The following is an 18,035-nucleotide window of genomic DNA, read 5'->3' on the forward strand; positions in this document are numbered from 1 at the left end:
ACTCTTGTGTTCAGGCAGACTCCAGTTCCCTTTCTCTTCCTCCTCCTTTCTCATACCTAACCAATCAAATAGTTGTCCTCTCCTGTTTCCCAGGCAAAGTGCATCTCTGTTTCCAAAGAAAATGTAAGATTAAAAACGAGGAGGTGCTAGTTTACCTCAGTAATGTAAACCCAGGATTTTTTTTTCCCATCAGCCCAGTCCGGTAGGAACTGAGAAACTGAGAAATAGCAGCTACACCTTCGAAAATCTGAGCATCTCTTTATCATTCAAGCACCAATTCTAATGTTCTAGATATGTAGGAAGCTAGTGCCCTTCATGACTCAAAGCTATGGCATTTTTTTAGCTGTCTATTGACCTGTTTACTATTATCTGTTTATTGAGCTGTTTTCCATGAATCTGTCTAATCCCTTTCTGAGCCTGCTCATGCTGTCGGCCTCTACAAAGTCCCTTGACAGCAAGTTCCAGAAGTTCACTAGTTCACTACTCACTGTGTCAGGAATTATTTCCTTTTCTCCATTTTAAAATTATCTCCTGCTACTTCCACTGGGTCTTCTAGTTATGAATTTATGGGATTGGGGGAGGGGGGCGTTGGGGGGAGGGGAAAGTGACCAAGGGTTGCAGAAATTTTTTTGATGGAATTTTGTGTTTGTAGTTATCTATTTTTGCCCCAGTGAAAACTGAAATTGTCAAAACCAACCTACAACACAATGTAAGATCCCAACATGATAGCATGAGATGTGTTGAGCACCCTTCACTAACAAATTTTCTGACAGTCTACTGAATTCTATAATCCAGTTCTTGCTGATGAAAAGACAGTCCACTTCACAGTGTCAAAGGCCTCTTACAGAAGCTAATAATCAACTCTTGTGCCCTGAATGAGACCATTTGAGCACTGATAGTTTTGTCACAACAGAAGTGGTGCATCTCTCATTACTGATATTTATTTAGGTGCAGGAAAAAAACCTCAAACATTATTTCTTTTAGCCAAAGTGGTAAGAAAGAGAGGAAAACATCACCATAACGTCACCACGAGTTGTGCCTTATTGCAGAAATACCTACCCAAATCTGAGTCTACACAGACCTTCTATACAAAGCCAATTTAACAGAGCCCAAGGAAAATACTTCCCCATCTGGCAGAGACTGTTGTTCCAAGCAGTGTCCAGATGATTCACTCCACCCTCACCCTCCAAAACCAGAACGACTATAAAAAATAGCCATTCTCTTAACTTAGCTTAAAAAAAAAAATATCTCCCGACCATGGTTGAAGCCAAATGGCCCTTCAGGCTACTACTGAAGAATCAATTACATTAGCTGTAAGCCTAAGAGAGTCCTGGGGACAATCAGTCAGAGCCATAATAGCTGTGAGGGAATTGTTAAGCAAATTGAGGGATTCTTTAGGTAATTGGGATTGGACAACCAGGTCATACTTAATTTGAAGCATCCATTCCATACAAGTGCTTCAGAGGTATAGTAGGAACTACAGACAGTAAAGTCTAATTGTGCTGCTACTAACCCAGTGCTTTTAAAGGGACACCCCCCCATTTTTCTACAGAATATTTAATATGATTGTGCTCCCTTTCAGTAAAGCAGAATTTCAGCACCTACTGCAGGGTCAGACTGGGCAACTGAGAGCCAAGGCTTCACAGCCTTCCGGGTGAACCTGTAGTTCATATCCACAGCCAGAGCCAGGGAGCGTAAATGCCTAGGGTTTCCTATCAAAACTGAGAAGAAATAAATAATGGACAATTCATTGCTTTCTTTAAGGCAGTCCAAAGATTGTAAGGAGGTACCTCTTTCTTCTTTGCCTGTTGACCCCACATTTAGTATGCTAAATGTACTCTTTAACTGCAAATTGTGGTCTGCCAGAAGAACTGCAAAAATTCTCAACTTCTGCTTCAAGTTCTGAAATGAGGTCTGGGGGCAACAAACTTTACAGGAAAGAAAATCATCAGTTCTGGAAGGTCACTGAAGGATCTCAGATCAAATCAGATTCTCTGTCCCAAAAGTAACATGCTCCCAATTTGCTTTGTTCAGTGAAACAAATTTCAGCAAAACCCACATATATCCAAAGTCTGTCTTCATGTCGAGCCTGCTTTCAGAGAAACCTCTCTCAAGAAGCTACTGCTAGTATTGGTTGGTTTCTTCAGAAAGCAGCAAGTCATTTGGGTTGATAGAACAGGGATTGCAATCCCAAAAGAAACCAGTTCTTTGTTGGACTGCCTTGAAGTTTCACAAGGTAATAAAAACATGCCAGCAAAGATGGCCCTAAAAGTGCCAACACCAAAGCTGACAAATCCATCCTCTTGTCTCACTTCTCTCAGATTCTTTTCTGGAACTAATTTGAGAAAAAAACCCTAATTCTGGGTCTTCTGGCAAAGACTACCTAAAATAATTGCCCAGAATGGAAGATTCTGCTAGTGCCACATATCTTTGGCAAGACAAGAGAAAAACTGGGAAGAGAGGGATAAAGAACAGAACCTGGATGACTGAAGGGTGCCAAGGCAAGAGCTTTGTGCCAGTTGCCATTCTGCTTGAAATCTGCACTGAGAAGCCCAGTGGTCTCTACTCCCAGCAAGCTGGCCATAGCTTACAAGAGTTGGCTAGAGCAGACACTGGCAGCACAGCTGATGACAGCAAAAACTGAGTAGCAGAAGGGCCAACAGCCCATTGGTAGAGGTCAGGAATTTCTGATCGTGCACACTTCTGCCATTACAGAGCTCTCACCGAGTACAAATCCAGCCTATTTCATGCTCCCATTTTAGAGGATGTTTTAACTGCTTATCAAATCAATTAGCATTTTTCTAGCTTTGACAGAACAAGACCCAACCACAGACACCAGATGCAATTCTACCTCTAATGTTTAGAGTAGTGCCACAATCCATTCAGGCAGGCTACGTCTTTCTAAAGTCATCCAGCAGAATGCCAGCAGCCACCCAACAACAGCAACTTCTAAAGAGGTAAAACAAAGAAGTAAATCCCCTGGTCTGGAACATACTACCACTTTACACACTACACTAACACCAATTTAGGTGAGTGAGCAGGCAAACAGTCTCCCATGAGACTACTTGAACAGGCTATAGTATAACAGCTCAATTGCCTGGACAACATCAGGAGTCAAAGCCTGGGGAGCACTTGAAGTGCAAAGCAAATAACCCATCTACAAAAATAATCATAATCAAAAACAGTCATCCACAAAACTCTTGCCAGTCAGTACTCTGAAAAATGAGCCATCATTTTTTTGTGGAGATAACAGATGAGAATTCAAAGTGTGTCATAACTACAAGGAAAAAGATACCCATTGCTTTGGACTACAGGGACCGCTGAGAGCACAGAACCTGGACTTAGTGTGTTGCAGCATAGATCACGGCTAGGTAGTGGCTTTTGACCAGAATGCTGCAAAGAAATCTAATTTGTGTGTAGGAAGAAAGTCTAGATGAAAAAAATGTGCCAGCAGCATCTTTAAGACCTTACTTGGTGCAGCCTGGGTGAAACTTCAGGAACGGTGAAGATAGACAAACAAGTACCCACAAGTAGAACAAAACATTTACAAGATAAGTGATAATGATCTAGCCTCTTACAAGTCCCAGATCAACACAGGAAGCAATATGATACTGTTCAGAGGTGCTTTGCTAACAGAAGCACACTCAGCAACAAAATAATTGGAAAAAATAATAAAGTTATTAATAGAATTTTGTTTGTTTACAACAAAGTATGCTTTTGCATCATTTACTAAATAATTTTGAATAAGAAGACATTTTGAAGTCCCACACACTATACTTGTTCTCTAGTGCTGTACTAGTTGTGCTCAATGGATGCTACCACAGGAAAGCTGCAGAGTAGACTGCAAATATTATAAACATCATGTATCTCATTAGTGCTAAAACAACCTTCAGGCTCTTCTGCTGGAGAGAACTGCAATGGACAACATCTGTGCACAGTGGAACACTTCACATCCATGCATCGATACAGACAGGTGAACTGAAGACAAAATTCCACATTCTCTGCTTTTGACAGCAGCTCTGGCTTAATGTGTGCTGTACCTTGTATTTTATGAATGCTAATTTACTTTAGAGTAATATATACTCAAAAACTGGAATGTCACCTGAGAGAAGCTTAGACATTATGGACCACAAAAACACCAGCTTCAGTCACAATCGATGATATCGGGACACACATGGAGTCAATTGGTCTAGATACTGGGACATCCCCACTGCTTCCATAATGCTCCATCTCTGATACTAGCAGAATACCATAATACTGTACTTTGGAGTCAAACTGCAGCTGCTCTCCATGTCTGGACACAGTGGGCATAAAGAAGAGGGAGATCCACCCTGACACCCAAGAATAACTGCATCACCCTGGGAGACAACACTTCAAGTTTTGCTTCCAGTTATAATTATTTGGTAATGAACAGTTCCCACTTTAGCTTAATTTAAAATGCTTCTGAGCTGGAGAGATGAATGACTGGAATTACCTGGGAAGAGCTGGAGTGGTGGGGGAAGGACATAAAAGAGCTTTTATTCTTTTAATTCTTGTAGTTGGAGAAAACATCAAGAAAATATCGCCAATTAATTTCCCTCACAGTGGTAACTGTTGTAATTGTAACCTGTAACCAGTTATAACCATAATGTTGCTTGGTTCATACTAACTGCTCTCCACTGTGACCAAAATATGTTATAACTTATGGTATAAGAATGAGAGGAGAAACAGAGCTGACCACACACCATTGCTCTTCCTACACAATGTTCTTTTACATCTTAGGAGCCATAACTGCCAAGCACTACTGGGGCCTCAGTGCAGGACTGCCTATCAGATACATTCACTCAGGGTTAGAGCTAGGCACTCAGTGAAAAGGAGCAATCAAAGAAAAACTGAAGGAAAGGAAACTCCGTTTGAAATCAAACAGCACCAGAGAGGTGTGATCATAAGGATCTTGCATTAGCCTGTTGCCCTCATGTAGATTTTCTTTTCATTTCCACAGGACATAACACAGTGACTTAAGAGCTAGGCATTAGATAAAAACCAAAAGCAGACAGAAGCTTCACCTGCTTGTCCAGATCTGAGGTCAAAGTTTGACAGTGTCCTGTGCACAGTGTACACAAAGGCCCTCTAAGGCACTGTTACAGATGATGCTGCTGCACTTGTGCAGCTTCCACACTGCCTTCCATTACTGAGGCTGAGAACAGACTGAATAATCCAGAATCACAGAAGTAAAATCTCTTCAGATTAATGCTAGTACTGAAATTTCACAGCCCAAAAGAAACTTCCATCACTAGCTCTTCCCCAGATTATAGTGATATTCCATCTCATGATACTTCATTACTTCATTAATGAAAAGCATGGTGACATCCCTGAAGTCATGTCTGAGCCCTAGTTCAGCTATGTTGGACAGAAAGAACGTCTGGCTTCATGCTGTCTTTCATCACTTTAATTTATCCCATTTTACCAGCTTTCAAGAAGATGGCTGTCTACCTTCCTCTGAATGAGAGAGATTATTCGAGAACAGGAAATAAAACCGACCAGGAAGAAAGGAGCAGCTGCTATAACCAAACTGATGATGACAGTGCAACCATCAAAGAGAACTAAGAGATTCCTATTACCTGCTATCTAGCCATCGTATCAGATATTCAGTATGTTTTAAGTGCACAAGCTTAATTTGTTCTCACACACCTCATGAAAGCAAATCTGAGCAAAGACCACTATGCAGATGAATCTTCAAGTGCAATCAAATAGTTGATCTACCAAAAATGTGCTAGGCCATAAAACCAGTACAGTCAATTTAATCTAAAAAGATATGTAAGATTCTTTTCTCACAGACACTAAATCTTAAAAATAGTGTTAATGCATATGAGAAATCCAATGGTGTTTACAAGACAAATGGTTTGCAGCATTGGGCAATAAAGGCTGAGATTCTCTTTGCAAACAGATAAATATTTGCACATTGGTACCCTGTGACCATCTACCCAAATATTATCTGTGTGCATGTAGAATAGAGCACATTTTGCCAGTTGCTTTATTTTGCCAGTTGCTGAAACCATAATATCTGTTTCCTTTTCTTTTTTTCTAAGCTCTACTGGTCTGTAAGAGTAAAAATCAGTCTGTACTAATATCAAGGATACCCAAGTGATGTATGGGGACTTCATACGTCTGAACACTTATACAGCACTTTATACATTCAGCATTGTGCAAACATCAACAAATTAATCCTCATGGCAACTGGCAGGGTACCTAAGTATTGTTTTCCAAAACAGGGCCAAATCTGTTGCTCACTTATACACTCGCTGACCTCGGGAATGGGTTTAGACCTAGATGTCAGGCCATAGCACTAAAGGATGTAAGTAAATGCCAGAAGTACTGTCTAAATCTCATGATTATATTCAGAAGATCTTATCTCCCACTTTCTCTTTTGCTTATATTTGCTTTCACTCTAATTCTTACTATCCCATGAATGCTGGGCTGTTTTTATCAAACCCCCATAAATACTAACATGACCTACCCAGGGAAATACCATCATATCATGCTGGCAAATCACATTTATTTTAAGGAGTACGAAAGAATGATGAAGCCTACCAAAACAAGTGGATAGCTTACTTATGCTGCCAAATCAAAACCAAACAGTAGTAACACAGATCACATTTACTCTAAAGGTTAAAAGTGCAGAACTTGCAGAGCTGCAAGGATGTATACAAGTTACAGTATCAGTTAAGAGGGTTTTATAATGTTTTTAACATATAAGTATCAAATGCTACAAGCATTTATTTAGGCTTCAAAAAGTCTGAAATTAATGACCATGAACAATGCAGATAACACCACAGTGACTGCATCTGGACATGCTAGTGGTGCTCATAAAGTCTACTGGTAGTTTTAGGACTCAGACTAAAATATTGGTAAGGTTACTTTGCACATCTTCCAAAAAGCAATGTCAAAAATCACACTAACTTCATTAACACAAGCTGTTTGCACAGGTATGCACTCAGAATACAGGGGATCCCCATTAATAGGCAACATTTGAACTACAGGAAGGGCTGAGAGAGAAATCACTCAAACCTAAAAAGGATGCAACACTTTCCATGAAACTATCTTGAAGAGAGAACAAGAAGCTAGGTAATGAGCATGGCTGCTGAGGTTTATGTCAGGATGGCAGCTAAAGCTGGGGTTAGTGGCTAACACGCTCCATGTGGTCCTGAAGAGGGCTGTGCTTACATAGCAGCTGGTGGGGTTTATCCGCTCAACTTTCTCCAGCCCTGGAAAACAGCCTGGCAGCCTTCTAGCTCTCCTTGTTCTCAGATGTACCTTTTTCTTCTTTTATGATCAGCAGTCCCAGGAGAGACTTCAGAGAAAATATTGGCCTCGAGTAGTCAAAATACTCAAGAGTTAAGTCTGGCATTTTTAGAATACCTTCGGGTTGTCTGGCAAATCAAGTATCCCACATTCACCCATCTCTAATGATGATTATTATGCACCAACAGCTGTCTACAGTTCAATGGATGAGGATCTAATTGATCTCATTACCTCCCCCCATATAAAGTGAGAGCATTTCTGCTCTGTGGGTCTGGGCATCCTATGTTGACTGAGGGCCTTGTGCTGAAGACCTAGAAAGAGAGTATTTGATAGTGCTATTTGTTTTCAGCCTGTCAAAATCCACAGAAAAACATCCCGTAATATACTGTATAATATATTACGATGTTGCTTTTGTCTTACTAGTTTAATACTGAATAGCTCTGATAGCATTCATATTAATATTAATTTTGTAATAAAAAGCAAGAGACTGGTATATTAGTTATGTGTTCTTTTGTTACTCTTAGTCTTTAATTATTATTATTAATGCTATTATGTTCAATTTCCCCTCACCTCGTTCACCCTCACAGTCTCCACTGCAGTGCCCTGTCTCAGGCAGCAAGCTCCTTCTGGAGCCAACAACAATGTTACTCAATTAACCCTCTGGCAGGGTACGCTACAGTATATAAACGGTGTTGCTTCCCCTCCTACAAGTCTCTGAACATCGTTTCTGTCCTGCTCCCTGTGACACAGCCAGGGACCCAAAGCACTTCCTCCAGCTTGTGTTGCCTGCCCAGCACAGTTGGTCCTGTCTACAGTTTGCCACACAGAAGGAAGGTAGAGCCAAAATGCTTATGCTTGGGTGCTCGCACAAGATGAATCTGTATTTCAGACTGTAAAAGTTACATTTCCGAAATAGAAAAGCCATTTACAGAAACAAAAGCCCTCCAACCATTTCTTTTGGGTGGGTGTAAATTCTCTGTCTTTAATAAAGTTATACCTGATTTATAGCTGTATGAGAACAGATTCTGGCCCATAATATAATATAAAATGCTCAGCTCTCTGCAGTTTGCTTATCCATTAAGATTACTCCAGTGTAACTGTGGAAGAGACGCAAAGAAAAATATCTATTACTCTGCAGCTACCCAACTGCCAACTCTCTCTTGTTTTTAAAAGAATATCACTGCTCATTTGCTAGTCTACAGCAGATATATTTTTAACATAAAAACACTATATTTAATTGGTTATGGATCTCATTTCTTTTAGCACTACTGGAAATCACACAAAAACACATTAGTACAGAGCAATTAGTGCAATGGCAGTAAACAACTAAGGCACTATTAAGCTGTGGGTGATTAAATAGTATTACTTCTTTATTTTTTTATGATATTAGACTTACAGAATATTTTAAACATATATTCCCGTTAATATTAATAAATGATACGAAGAGCATGTGTCCAACTTTCTTAAAACCATTTTTGTCAGTGCACTTCAGTTTATAAGTAAGGTTTTCTTTTAATGGAAGATCTGTCTCTTTGTCAGTGTATCACACTATTTCTTATCTCGTGACACTGGGACATTTATACAGTAATATTATTTAACGGGAGTTAGGAAATCACGTACTGTTCCTTCAGAAAATACTCCTCGTATCTCTACCACCAAGGAACAAAGAGCTACCAAACTCCCAAAATAATATGCAATTATTTATATCCGTGCAAGGAACAAACCCAGTACTATTTGACAAATTTACTACAATGGGCTGTAACAAACACTGTGATAAGTTAGTTTGAATGGCAGTAACCTTCAGGCAACATAAAAGACGAGAATCTGACCCAAGGACAGAACCCTTGTGGTATACCTTTTTAATCTGCCTAGCCCTCACAATCTCTCTGGACTCTGTACTTGTTTATAGATCATCCTCATGGTCTGGCACATCTTTTCCTCGGCATCTGATTAAGTTAACAATGTGCTGCTATTTGCATGCAGATTTGCCAGGCCTTTCTCTACAGCTGCTCCCAAAGACTTGGTCTTTCTCTGTAATGTGATAGCACAGCAGTCAGTAAATGCAATCTTTGTCAAACCCAGGTGTGCTCTTGATTTGGTTCTCATTCGTTCCAAGCAATTTTTCTTTCTGTAGCATTTATAAGGCTCTATTATAGTATAGCCACATCTGGAGCTAAAATTCTTCTATTAATTATATACTTTTACCACTATAAAGACAAATTCAGACAGCTACTAACATTTTTGTTGTTATTTCCTTTTTGACAGCCTGCATTTTGTTTCTGTAGAAATGGAATTTTTAAAGCAGAATTCCTGAATTTTATTTCCATAAAAACAGTAATGCAAGCTCGAAGTCTAAATATTTAGCATCAGTAACCTAAAAGCACAGTATCAATAGCAAAATTAAGTATTTGGCTTTTTTTTTAAACCTTTTTTATTTTGCATGCAAATAGGGTATTATAATAAGGTATTTGTCTCATTAGGACACTTACAATCTACTTGGAGAAGAAAGAGAGAGATTCAACAAATCTCCAAAACTTGGTTCCCTAGTGGATGCTGGTTTGCATCACAGAATCACCAAACAATTTGTTCCCTTCACAGTCAAAAAGCAGAACCAAATTTGATCAGCATGGTGACTTAAATGCTGTGTTTTCTTTGTTCAATGAGGGTAATTTTTCAAGATCAGGTTTGAAGTAGATTAGTGCAGAAATATGAGCTTAGCCTTCACTCTTATCATCTGAGTATGGATAAAGGATGCATTCACCCAAGAGCATCACAAGAAAAAAAATTCCTCTCTTTTTTTTCATGTGTGAGAGTACAGAGATCATCACAACAAAGTAATACATGGAGAACAGCAAACAGGTTTGACAAGTAAATATTTGCTGCATAAATCTACATTTAAGACAAAATACTAGAAATTTTATTTCTTGATCTAATTTATGATCCAAATGATAGGCTTCTTTGCGAGGCAAATACCTGTGCATGAAAAAAGGTCAGTATGCTTTTAAATTACAGGAGCACTACCAAAAAATGCCAATCCCCTCAAATGGGGAACCAATTCCATCTGCCCAAATCATTGCTAGGTGGTCTCTAACTCCTGGTCAAGTTAACATTGCTACAGTGGCTGAGATCTTGCCTATGGTATTATGAACTCTTTCAAAATAAACTCCAAATGGCAAACTTTTTTCCTTAATCATACTTCATCTGTTTTGCTTTCACTGATATTTTATATGTTTGTATCAAAATACTTTAAAAAGCAGGCACCCCATGCCTGTAAGCTGAATTCACGGAAACACTGATGATTTCTGAACTATTTTTCTTTAATAACATTACAAATATCAAACTAGCTGTAACCATGAAAAGGAAAATACAGCTTTATTCATCCTCATGGCAGACTTTTTAAACTACTCTACTGGGGGAAAAGCTTTTATTTATTTAAAGCACATTTTAACTTCCTAAATCACTTACTTCAAATGATTAGTTTGGCCTTAGACAGACACACATCTTTGCACACACACACAGAGGCACACGCTGATATGCATGTACACACACACACATTTATATAGAGACACATGCAAAACAGTAAAAAAAAAAAAATTCAGAGCAGACAGAAGCTGTGTAACCACATTACATCACAGGTTATGATGGAAATAAATAAAAGAAAATCTCTTGTTTCTATAGCATGGTCTTTTAGTGGTGATGGTTTGACTTTTGGCCCACACACATATGCCAATGGCAAGGCTAACTCTAGGGACTAACAAAAAAGAATGTGTGTTCACAGCTGTACAGTACACCAATACAGATTACATGTTTTCAGTGTTGCGGCCACAACAGAATGCTAATTAACATACTGGAGTGATGAGAACGGCTGTAAGGGCCTTATTGTTCCATTATTTCATGCAGCCCAGCTGCCTTTGTTTATGTCACTTATCCTCTCGTGCCACAGGTTTTTACTCCAAAAATACTATCCCAATACAACGTTAATATTTAAAAAACAAAGAGGTGGCAGATTGTCATTTTTGTGTCAGTCTCAAACTGCAGAACTGTTAAGCTGTTCTGGTTCGGTATTTAGAAATAATTTAACAGCCATATTCAGACACTGCCTGCATTCTAACATAATGGCTGAATACTTGAACCAAGCAAATGCATAACTATCCTGACATCACTTATGAGATTTAGATTGGTCAGTTAATGGAAGTCTTTACCAGAATCAATACCATAACAGCTTCTTGAAATGAACGTGATTTTTTACACAGAGTGCTGTGAACAATAAGTACAGAAATATCCTACCTTTGTATACAGCACAAAGGAACTGGGATTTGAAATTAAGAAGCAATTACAGTTTTTTGCAAAGTAATGTTACAGTTGATTATTAGAAATAAACACATACAAAATAAGCACTTTTTAATAAATAGCTGGAGAATATTAAAATTCCACAATCCTATTATTCCTTTTTTTCCTACTTTTTAACAGCCATTTTATCTGCTAGCTTGGTTATCATGTTGCTGTTAAGGATTAATATTGATGATTGTTGCCAACAATGGTTAAATATTGCAGAAAAACACTTTTTATGAAAGAGATGTAGCCCTATCTGACTGTAAGTAATATTAGTTATGCCTGCTGCTTTGACTTTTTTGATTGATTTATGGAAAAAAAAGTGATGTTAAATACCCTTATTATTCTTATTTGTATTACAGTAGTGCCTGAATGTCTTCGCTCATATTGGCCAGAGTCAGATCCAGAAGCCTGTACTGGGGCTACAGAGACAATAACTTCCTAGGACAAAAGAACCACCTCGCAATTGTTTATGGAACCTCACAACTGTCAGCTCTCATCCCCAAAACATTTATGTTTTTGAACAGAGGAATCCACAAATATGGCTCCATTGACTGCTGTGAAACCACACACACCAGGTTAACTTTACCCACAGACTTAAAGAAACTGGCAAGGCTTTATTTAGTGAGTAGCAACAAACATGCAATGTCATGTGGGAAAGAATAAAACAAGTTTAAAAAAAAAAAGCCAAAGGAAACCAGGACCCTGTTAGTAGGAAGTTCAGTGTACAGCTACCTGGTTACACACAGATTTCCAAACAATTGATTCCATCAGTTGCCTGCAATTGCTGCCAGAGCCTGAGCTCGGTTAGAACCTGAAGTGTTAATGGTAGATTTCTTCCTTAAAAAAAAATTTAAAATTCTAATTCCACTTTCACAAGTTCAGCTTTGCCACCAAAGGGTGAGTGAGTTAACAACATACCTGCCACCTCAGACCTGCTCAGTGAACAAGAAATCAGAAAGGGTAAATCTTCCCAAAAATGTCATCTCCCTAATCAAAGACATACTGTTGTTAATCAAGAAGCACACCAAAATCCTGAAAACATCCAATTGAGTGAACAAGCCCTAGTTGCTTTTTAATGAGTTTAACTGGTAATCTCAGATAAATGTGGAACTGCTTGAAGTGTCTCTTATGTAAGGCAGTAATGAGAGGATTTAATGTTTTCTACAGCCTACACAGCTTATAATGGTGAACATGCCACAGGTGTGGTGCAGTCTAAAATATAGTAGTTTCTCAGCTATGACCATTCTCCTACTGTGGATATAGATCTTTTTTTTTAGACTGGATCCAGGAGCTAGCTAAATTACCCAGCTGCTCTGTGTTTAAGCCCCTAGGTAGTTTATATACAAATAATAATAAAGTTTCTATAATAACAACCAAGTCTATTACTGTGCTTCTCCCTCAAACTAAAAGCAGGCCACTTTTACTTCAGCTATGCTCATGCACTACACCATGGGATTTGTCCCTTCCTAAAGCTGTAAAACTGTAAGAACAATATAAAAAGAAACAAGTGCTTAATTAATTGAGTTTTGTTTTGTTTTGCAATAGGATGATCTGCTATTTTATGATATGGGTACACAATATCATAAGTCTACCAGTTGGGAATGCATTGGAAAGTTGGCTTTTTACTCACGCTTTTTTCCCCCACAACAAAGCAACATCTAATCACAGTCACAAAATGAAGTACTGACAATGGCCTCTTAATAAATTTTGCCTGCTACAATTGCAAGTATTGAAAAACTTCTCTCTAGATAATCCACTCATGCATTTATTTTTAAAAGGGCGTTTAATTCTGACATCAATTAAAATTGTTTAAAGTATGTAGTAGGTGTGTTGCTGGAACTGTGATAGTCTATTCTAAGAATGGCAAGTCTTATACAGAGATGTAATAGTTTTTGCCAGACCACTCAACGTAGCTGTGGGGGAAAATAACAACGAACAACATTTTGGGACCAGAAAAAGTACTCATTTGCTCTAAAATATACTAAAAGGTTTCTCCCTGAAAAGGGATCTGATGGTTTACTACAAAATCTTTCTGAAAACACATTATAAAAAGAATTGTAAAATTAACACTTTTAAAAAACCAAAACCAACAAAGCTCTTACTTATGCTGGGACTTCCTTGGATACAAACATGGCAGATTTTTTTCCCCATCTTCATTGCTTCGTAACTTTCAGTGAACTACTGCACTCAATCTAAGTTTATGAAAGTCTATTGATATTAACTTCTTGTAGCTTAGGCTGATAAAAGTAACAGTAACAACTCACTAAAACACTAATAAACTGATTACAAGGTCACATAAATGGATATTCATACAGCTGCTGGGCATAGGGCATAAGTGACTTCAGGTGCAAACCATAAAATATTGCAGCGTGTATACAAGCACAAGCAAATGAGAGTTGTCCTGTTTTAAAAAACATATATACTCTGTGTTTAATTAAGTGCTCAACTTAAAGTTATTCCTATCCTAACTGTAGATTTTGAATTGCTTTTACAGCTGCTTTTACCAAAGTCTAAGAATTTTCTAAGAGCAGCTCCAACTCTGCAAGAAAACCTTGCCAGTTTACATCAGAGCTGCAAAACTTGCCTGTGTTATTTATCTACATCACGTACAGCATCCTCACTCTACAAACACAGACATTTCCAAAATAATCCTCAAGAAAGGGTACTTCTGTTCTCATAGTCACTCCCAGACAATCCTCAGTAAGAAACAGATTTAGCTTGAAAATCCTCACTTGCAGACAAACCAGTCCAGGCACTATATAGCTGTCACAAGGCTGACAGCTTATTGTATGGAGGAGATCATACCTTCCCACAGAAAATCCCATGGGAAAGGCTGGGAATGAAAGAAATCCTGATGCGATCCATCCAACTGAGCAGGGCAGCATTTGCGCTCTGCTGAAAGGACTAACCTGGCAGCCTCATCCAGCCTGTCATACTGAGCTCTGCCCCAGCCCTCCTCTCCACAACATCTCCGTCAAGAATCCCACACCTTGCTCACCCACAAGTCCCCCATGTCCCCTTGTTCTGTGTCATCATATGCTAGACAGAACTGCCCCTTTGCTCTGGGAGAGCTAGCCACTTCAGTTGTATGTGTGGTCATGGAGCAGGAGACTATCTGTGATACGGTTCAGAAGTCCCACTGGAAAGCACACTTCCCAGCAGCCTACCATGACGGCCCTCTCCTCACCAGCAAAATTCATAGCTGCTCCCCAAGGGAAACAGATAGCAAGTCAAGGACATATGCACAGGGGCTCTGTGCCTCCACACAAACTCTAATCCAATTACAGCCATACTTTCATGCAAACTAGAGAAGCTCCAAGAAAAAGATGGCTAAGGCTTGAGCTGCATTCCTTTTTCCTGGTCTTTATGGACCAGAAGTTGATGATTTGCAGCTTCCTATAGTTCCCAACCAGCCCATCCCTACCTGCCAGCCTCCACCCCTTCACTTCACAGTGCTCCATCATCAATCAGTTCTTCAGATGCTTGCCAGAGTTCTGCTTTGTTCTGCATCCAGTTCCAAGTGGCTGTACAGAACAATAATTTTATTCCCATGTCTGTTCTTTCCACCCGGGAAACTGAACCCTTTCTGCAATTATCCTTATATACATTCCTCAGACTGTATGGAAAACAGCAGTAGTGCAGAAAAAAGAAACCTCATCTTCTCCACATCAGGATTCTCCTCATCTGAGAAAAAAAAAACAAACTACTGTGTTTCAGTTCCCTAGAGCAAAACCAGGATTTCCAGACCTAAAAGTCATGTCATAGAGAGCACAAAGGATTCCCTTGGCCTTAGAAAATCCCAAGGCCTAGGGAATCTTCAGGCTGGATTCTGTAGCTAAGGAAGCACTATTCTGACCAGGCTCACCATCCCCTGTATGCCCCTTATTAGGCATATGCTTTCTACACTGAACCACAGGAAACATGAGGGCTGCATCTTTTCTTTGTTTTGCTTAAGTTGTTGGGTTTTTTTCTTAAGTTCCAGTGAAATGGGGAGTTGAAGAGAACCTAAAGTTCTACAGAAGTCCAGTGATTTTGGCACAAACTCAGCAATACCGCATTGCTGAATTGACACAGCTGCAGTTCAGCCATTGATGTCCAAAGCCACATTCCCTCTAGCCAACTGAGTTTTTTCCAGTGCTCACAGCACACCCAAAGCATGCACTATTAATCAACTAATATAAACCGTGTTATGCTTTATTATATTACAAACACTGGATTTCTGTGTTTAGTGGTATGATCTTGGTGATTCAGAGGCATATTTTTAAAGAAAACACTGCCCCAGTTGGGGTGGCCTTGCAAATTGCCAGGCGCAAAACATGCATCAGCCTTTTAAAGCAATCAATTGGCATCACCATTACATTGTCATTTGATGTATACAAAGTTACACTTTCAAAGATGTAACTGAGTGTTCAAAAGTCATTGTTTGAAAAACAACAAAATAGTAAGAAATAATAATTACAGCAACAATTGCTTAGTATTTGTGTGATAAAAGTGCTGAAAAGACATTAACTAATTAGTGCTCACAACACCCATGTGAGGCAGAAAAGTATAATTATCCACATGCTACAGATGGAAAACTGACAATGTGGAGTTACCTGCCTTCCTGAGACATGCATGAGGGGATAATCACCTAATGCAAATTCATCAAAATACCTATGGGGAAAGCACCAGTACAACAGTCACACAGGTTCAGTGTCCTCCCCGTGAGCTCTGACGCAGTGAGCATCACAGAGAGAAGCAGCGTGGAGAGGCGTGGGACAGTCATCTAGGAAGTGTGCAGAGAACACAGAGAGAGAGCTGCAGAGGTCATTAAAGGCATCCTGCTTACTTGAGCCTGACACCTTTTTCTAGATGTCACACACAGTGATGGGGTAGTAGAGCCAGGATGGGAAGACAAGTGGCTTTTGCAGCAGGAATCCACCTGTACTGAATCCAGCTGCATACAGAGCTTTTTTGCAGCACAATCTTTGACCACATACTTACAATTCAAATGAAACGGGTTTTCCTACACTTTCCTTCCTCTTCTAGGACTCAGGTAGTCTGGGTTTCATGCACATGGTACATTCTGACAATGGTTCATTTAGATTTTTAATACTGTTTTTTTTTCTTTGAGACTGTTAGCTCAATCCTGTATAACCAAGTTTGGGTGACTTGCATGAAGCATGGATAGAACTTCTGCTACCAATCACAGTCAGAGGCTGATCAAAGCCAACATTCAGTAACTTTGAGCACAAAATTGTCTGAATCCATCAGTAACTGCAATGGTGCCTAATTAGAGAAGGCATTGCCTATTTCAAAAGCCATGCTATCTAGCTGGACCATTGAGCAATAGAGAAAAGTAAAAAGAGTAGCAAAATCTCATATGAAGGAATTAAAAAAGCACAGTGATTTCACTCTTTATGCATGGCACAAGTTATTATCTCAAACAGTGACATCGATAATAGAGGCCTTTATTTAGAGAGTGCTGAGCTTCAGCAATTCCCATTCACTTTAGGTGGAATGGAGGGTGCTCAGCAGGACTGGAAAAAAAAAAATGACCAGCTAAACATTCTACTGTGTGGTCCAGGAAGCTGGAGACTGCCTGGAGAAAAATGAAGAACCATAATTAAACACAAACCTAATGGAACATGGACAGCCAGGGTCCTGTGTTCTCCCCAGTAGCACTTTTACCAGAGTGAAATGGAGCAACAATAATCCAAGCTTTATTCCATCTAGACCCCCTTCTGCATAAATAGTCTAGGAAAAATAACAGGGAAGCTATCAGTCCCAGGAAAGAAACTGCATTGAGGGAAACCTACACAAAAAGTTTACTTCAGACTGGTGATGAGGAGAGATTCATAAACACTTCTCATGTACACTCATTGATGTTGCAGATAGTTTTTTGCTATATAATTGCTTCTGCCTTTTGGTATATGATCTGTGAGTACTCCAGCAAACCACCTTCACTAACAGGAAAAATAAAAGAGCTTCAATGACGTCAGTACAGCATCTCTGACCTGCCTATTAGACCATAACAGTGAAACACAGTAACTCCTAGAGGCTTGACTAGTCTAAGATGTGGCTTTGACTTCTTGCTAACTCCACATATCAGCAAGTGAAGCACTTGCTGGAAATGGTTAAGTGGGCTCCATGTGGGCCTGAAACAGGTAGTGTATTATTCTTGCAGGGTGAGGGAACTGGAATGCCTCATGAGAGAATTTGCTTCACCCTGAAGTCAACAGGAGTGCTGCCACCAAATTCAACAGGACCAACACCTCATCCAGTGAGCATACAATGCAGCCCAGGGAAGCAAACTGAGGATCACCCAAAGCTGGGAAGAAGGCACGAACTGGCTGTTGTTATAACGTCCAAGGAGAAGCCGAGTTTTCAGTCTATCTAGCACAGATTTTCTTTTAGACAGTATTAGGATTGGCATCTGC

The 18,035-nt window shown here is 39.4% G+C and overlaps 1 protein-coding gene across 16 annotated transcripts in view; it reads right to left on the minus strand.

Moving 5' to 3' along the window:
* The window catches only part of ZNF536 (zinc finger protein 536), a 351,072-nt gene that overhangs the window by 211,800 nt on the left and 121,237 nt on the right, over positions 1–18,035 (minus strand). Inside the window, exon 6 of one of the 16 annotated variants that reach the window (XR_010306045.1) lies at positions 8,630–9,312. The exons of the other annotated variants lie outside the window; for them this stretch is intronic. The gene's annotated coding sequence lies outside the window, so the exon portion shown is untranslated. Of the gene's footprint in view, positions 1–8,629; positions 9,313–18,035 lie in introns of those variants that run through there. 16 annotated transcript variants of the gene reach the window in all.

The sequence above is a fragment of the Pogoniulus pusillus genome, chromosome 20 (genome assembly GCF_015220805.1).
Source record: "Pogoniulus pusillus isolate bPogPus1 chromosome 20, bPogPus1.pri, whole genome shotgun sequence".
Lineage (NCBI taxonomy): Eukaryota > Metazoa > Chordata > Aves > Piciformes > Lybiidae > Pogoniulus > Pogoniulus pusillus.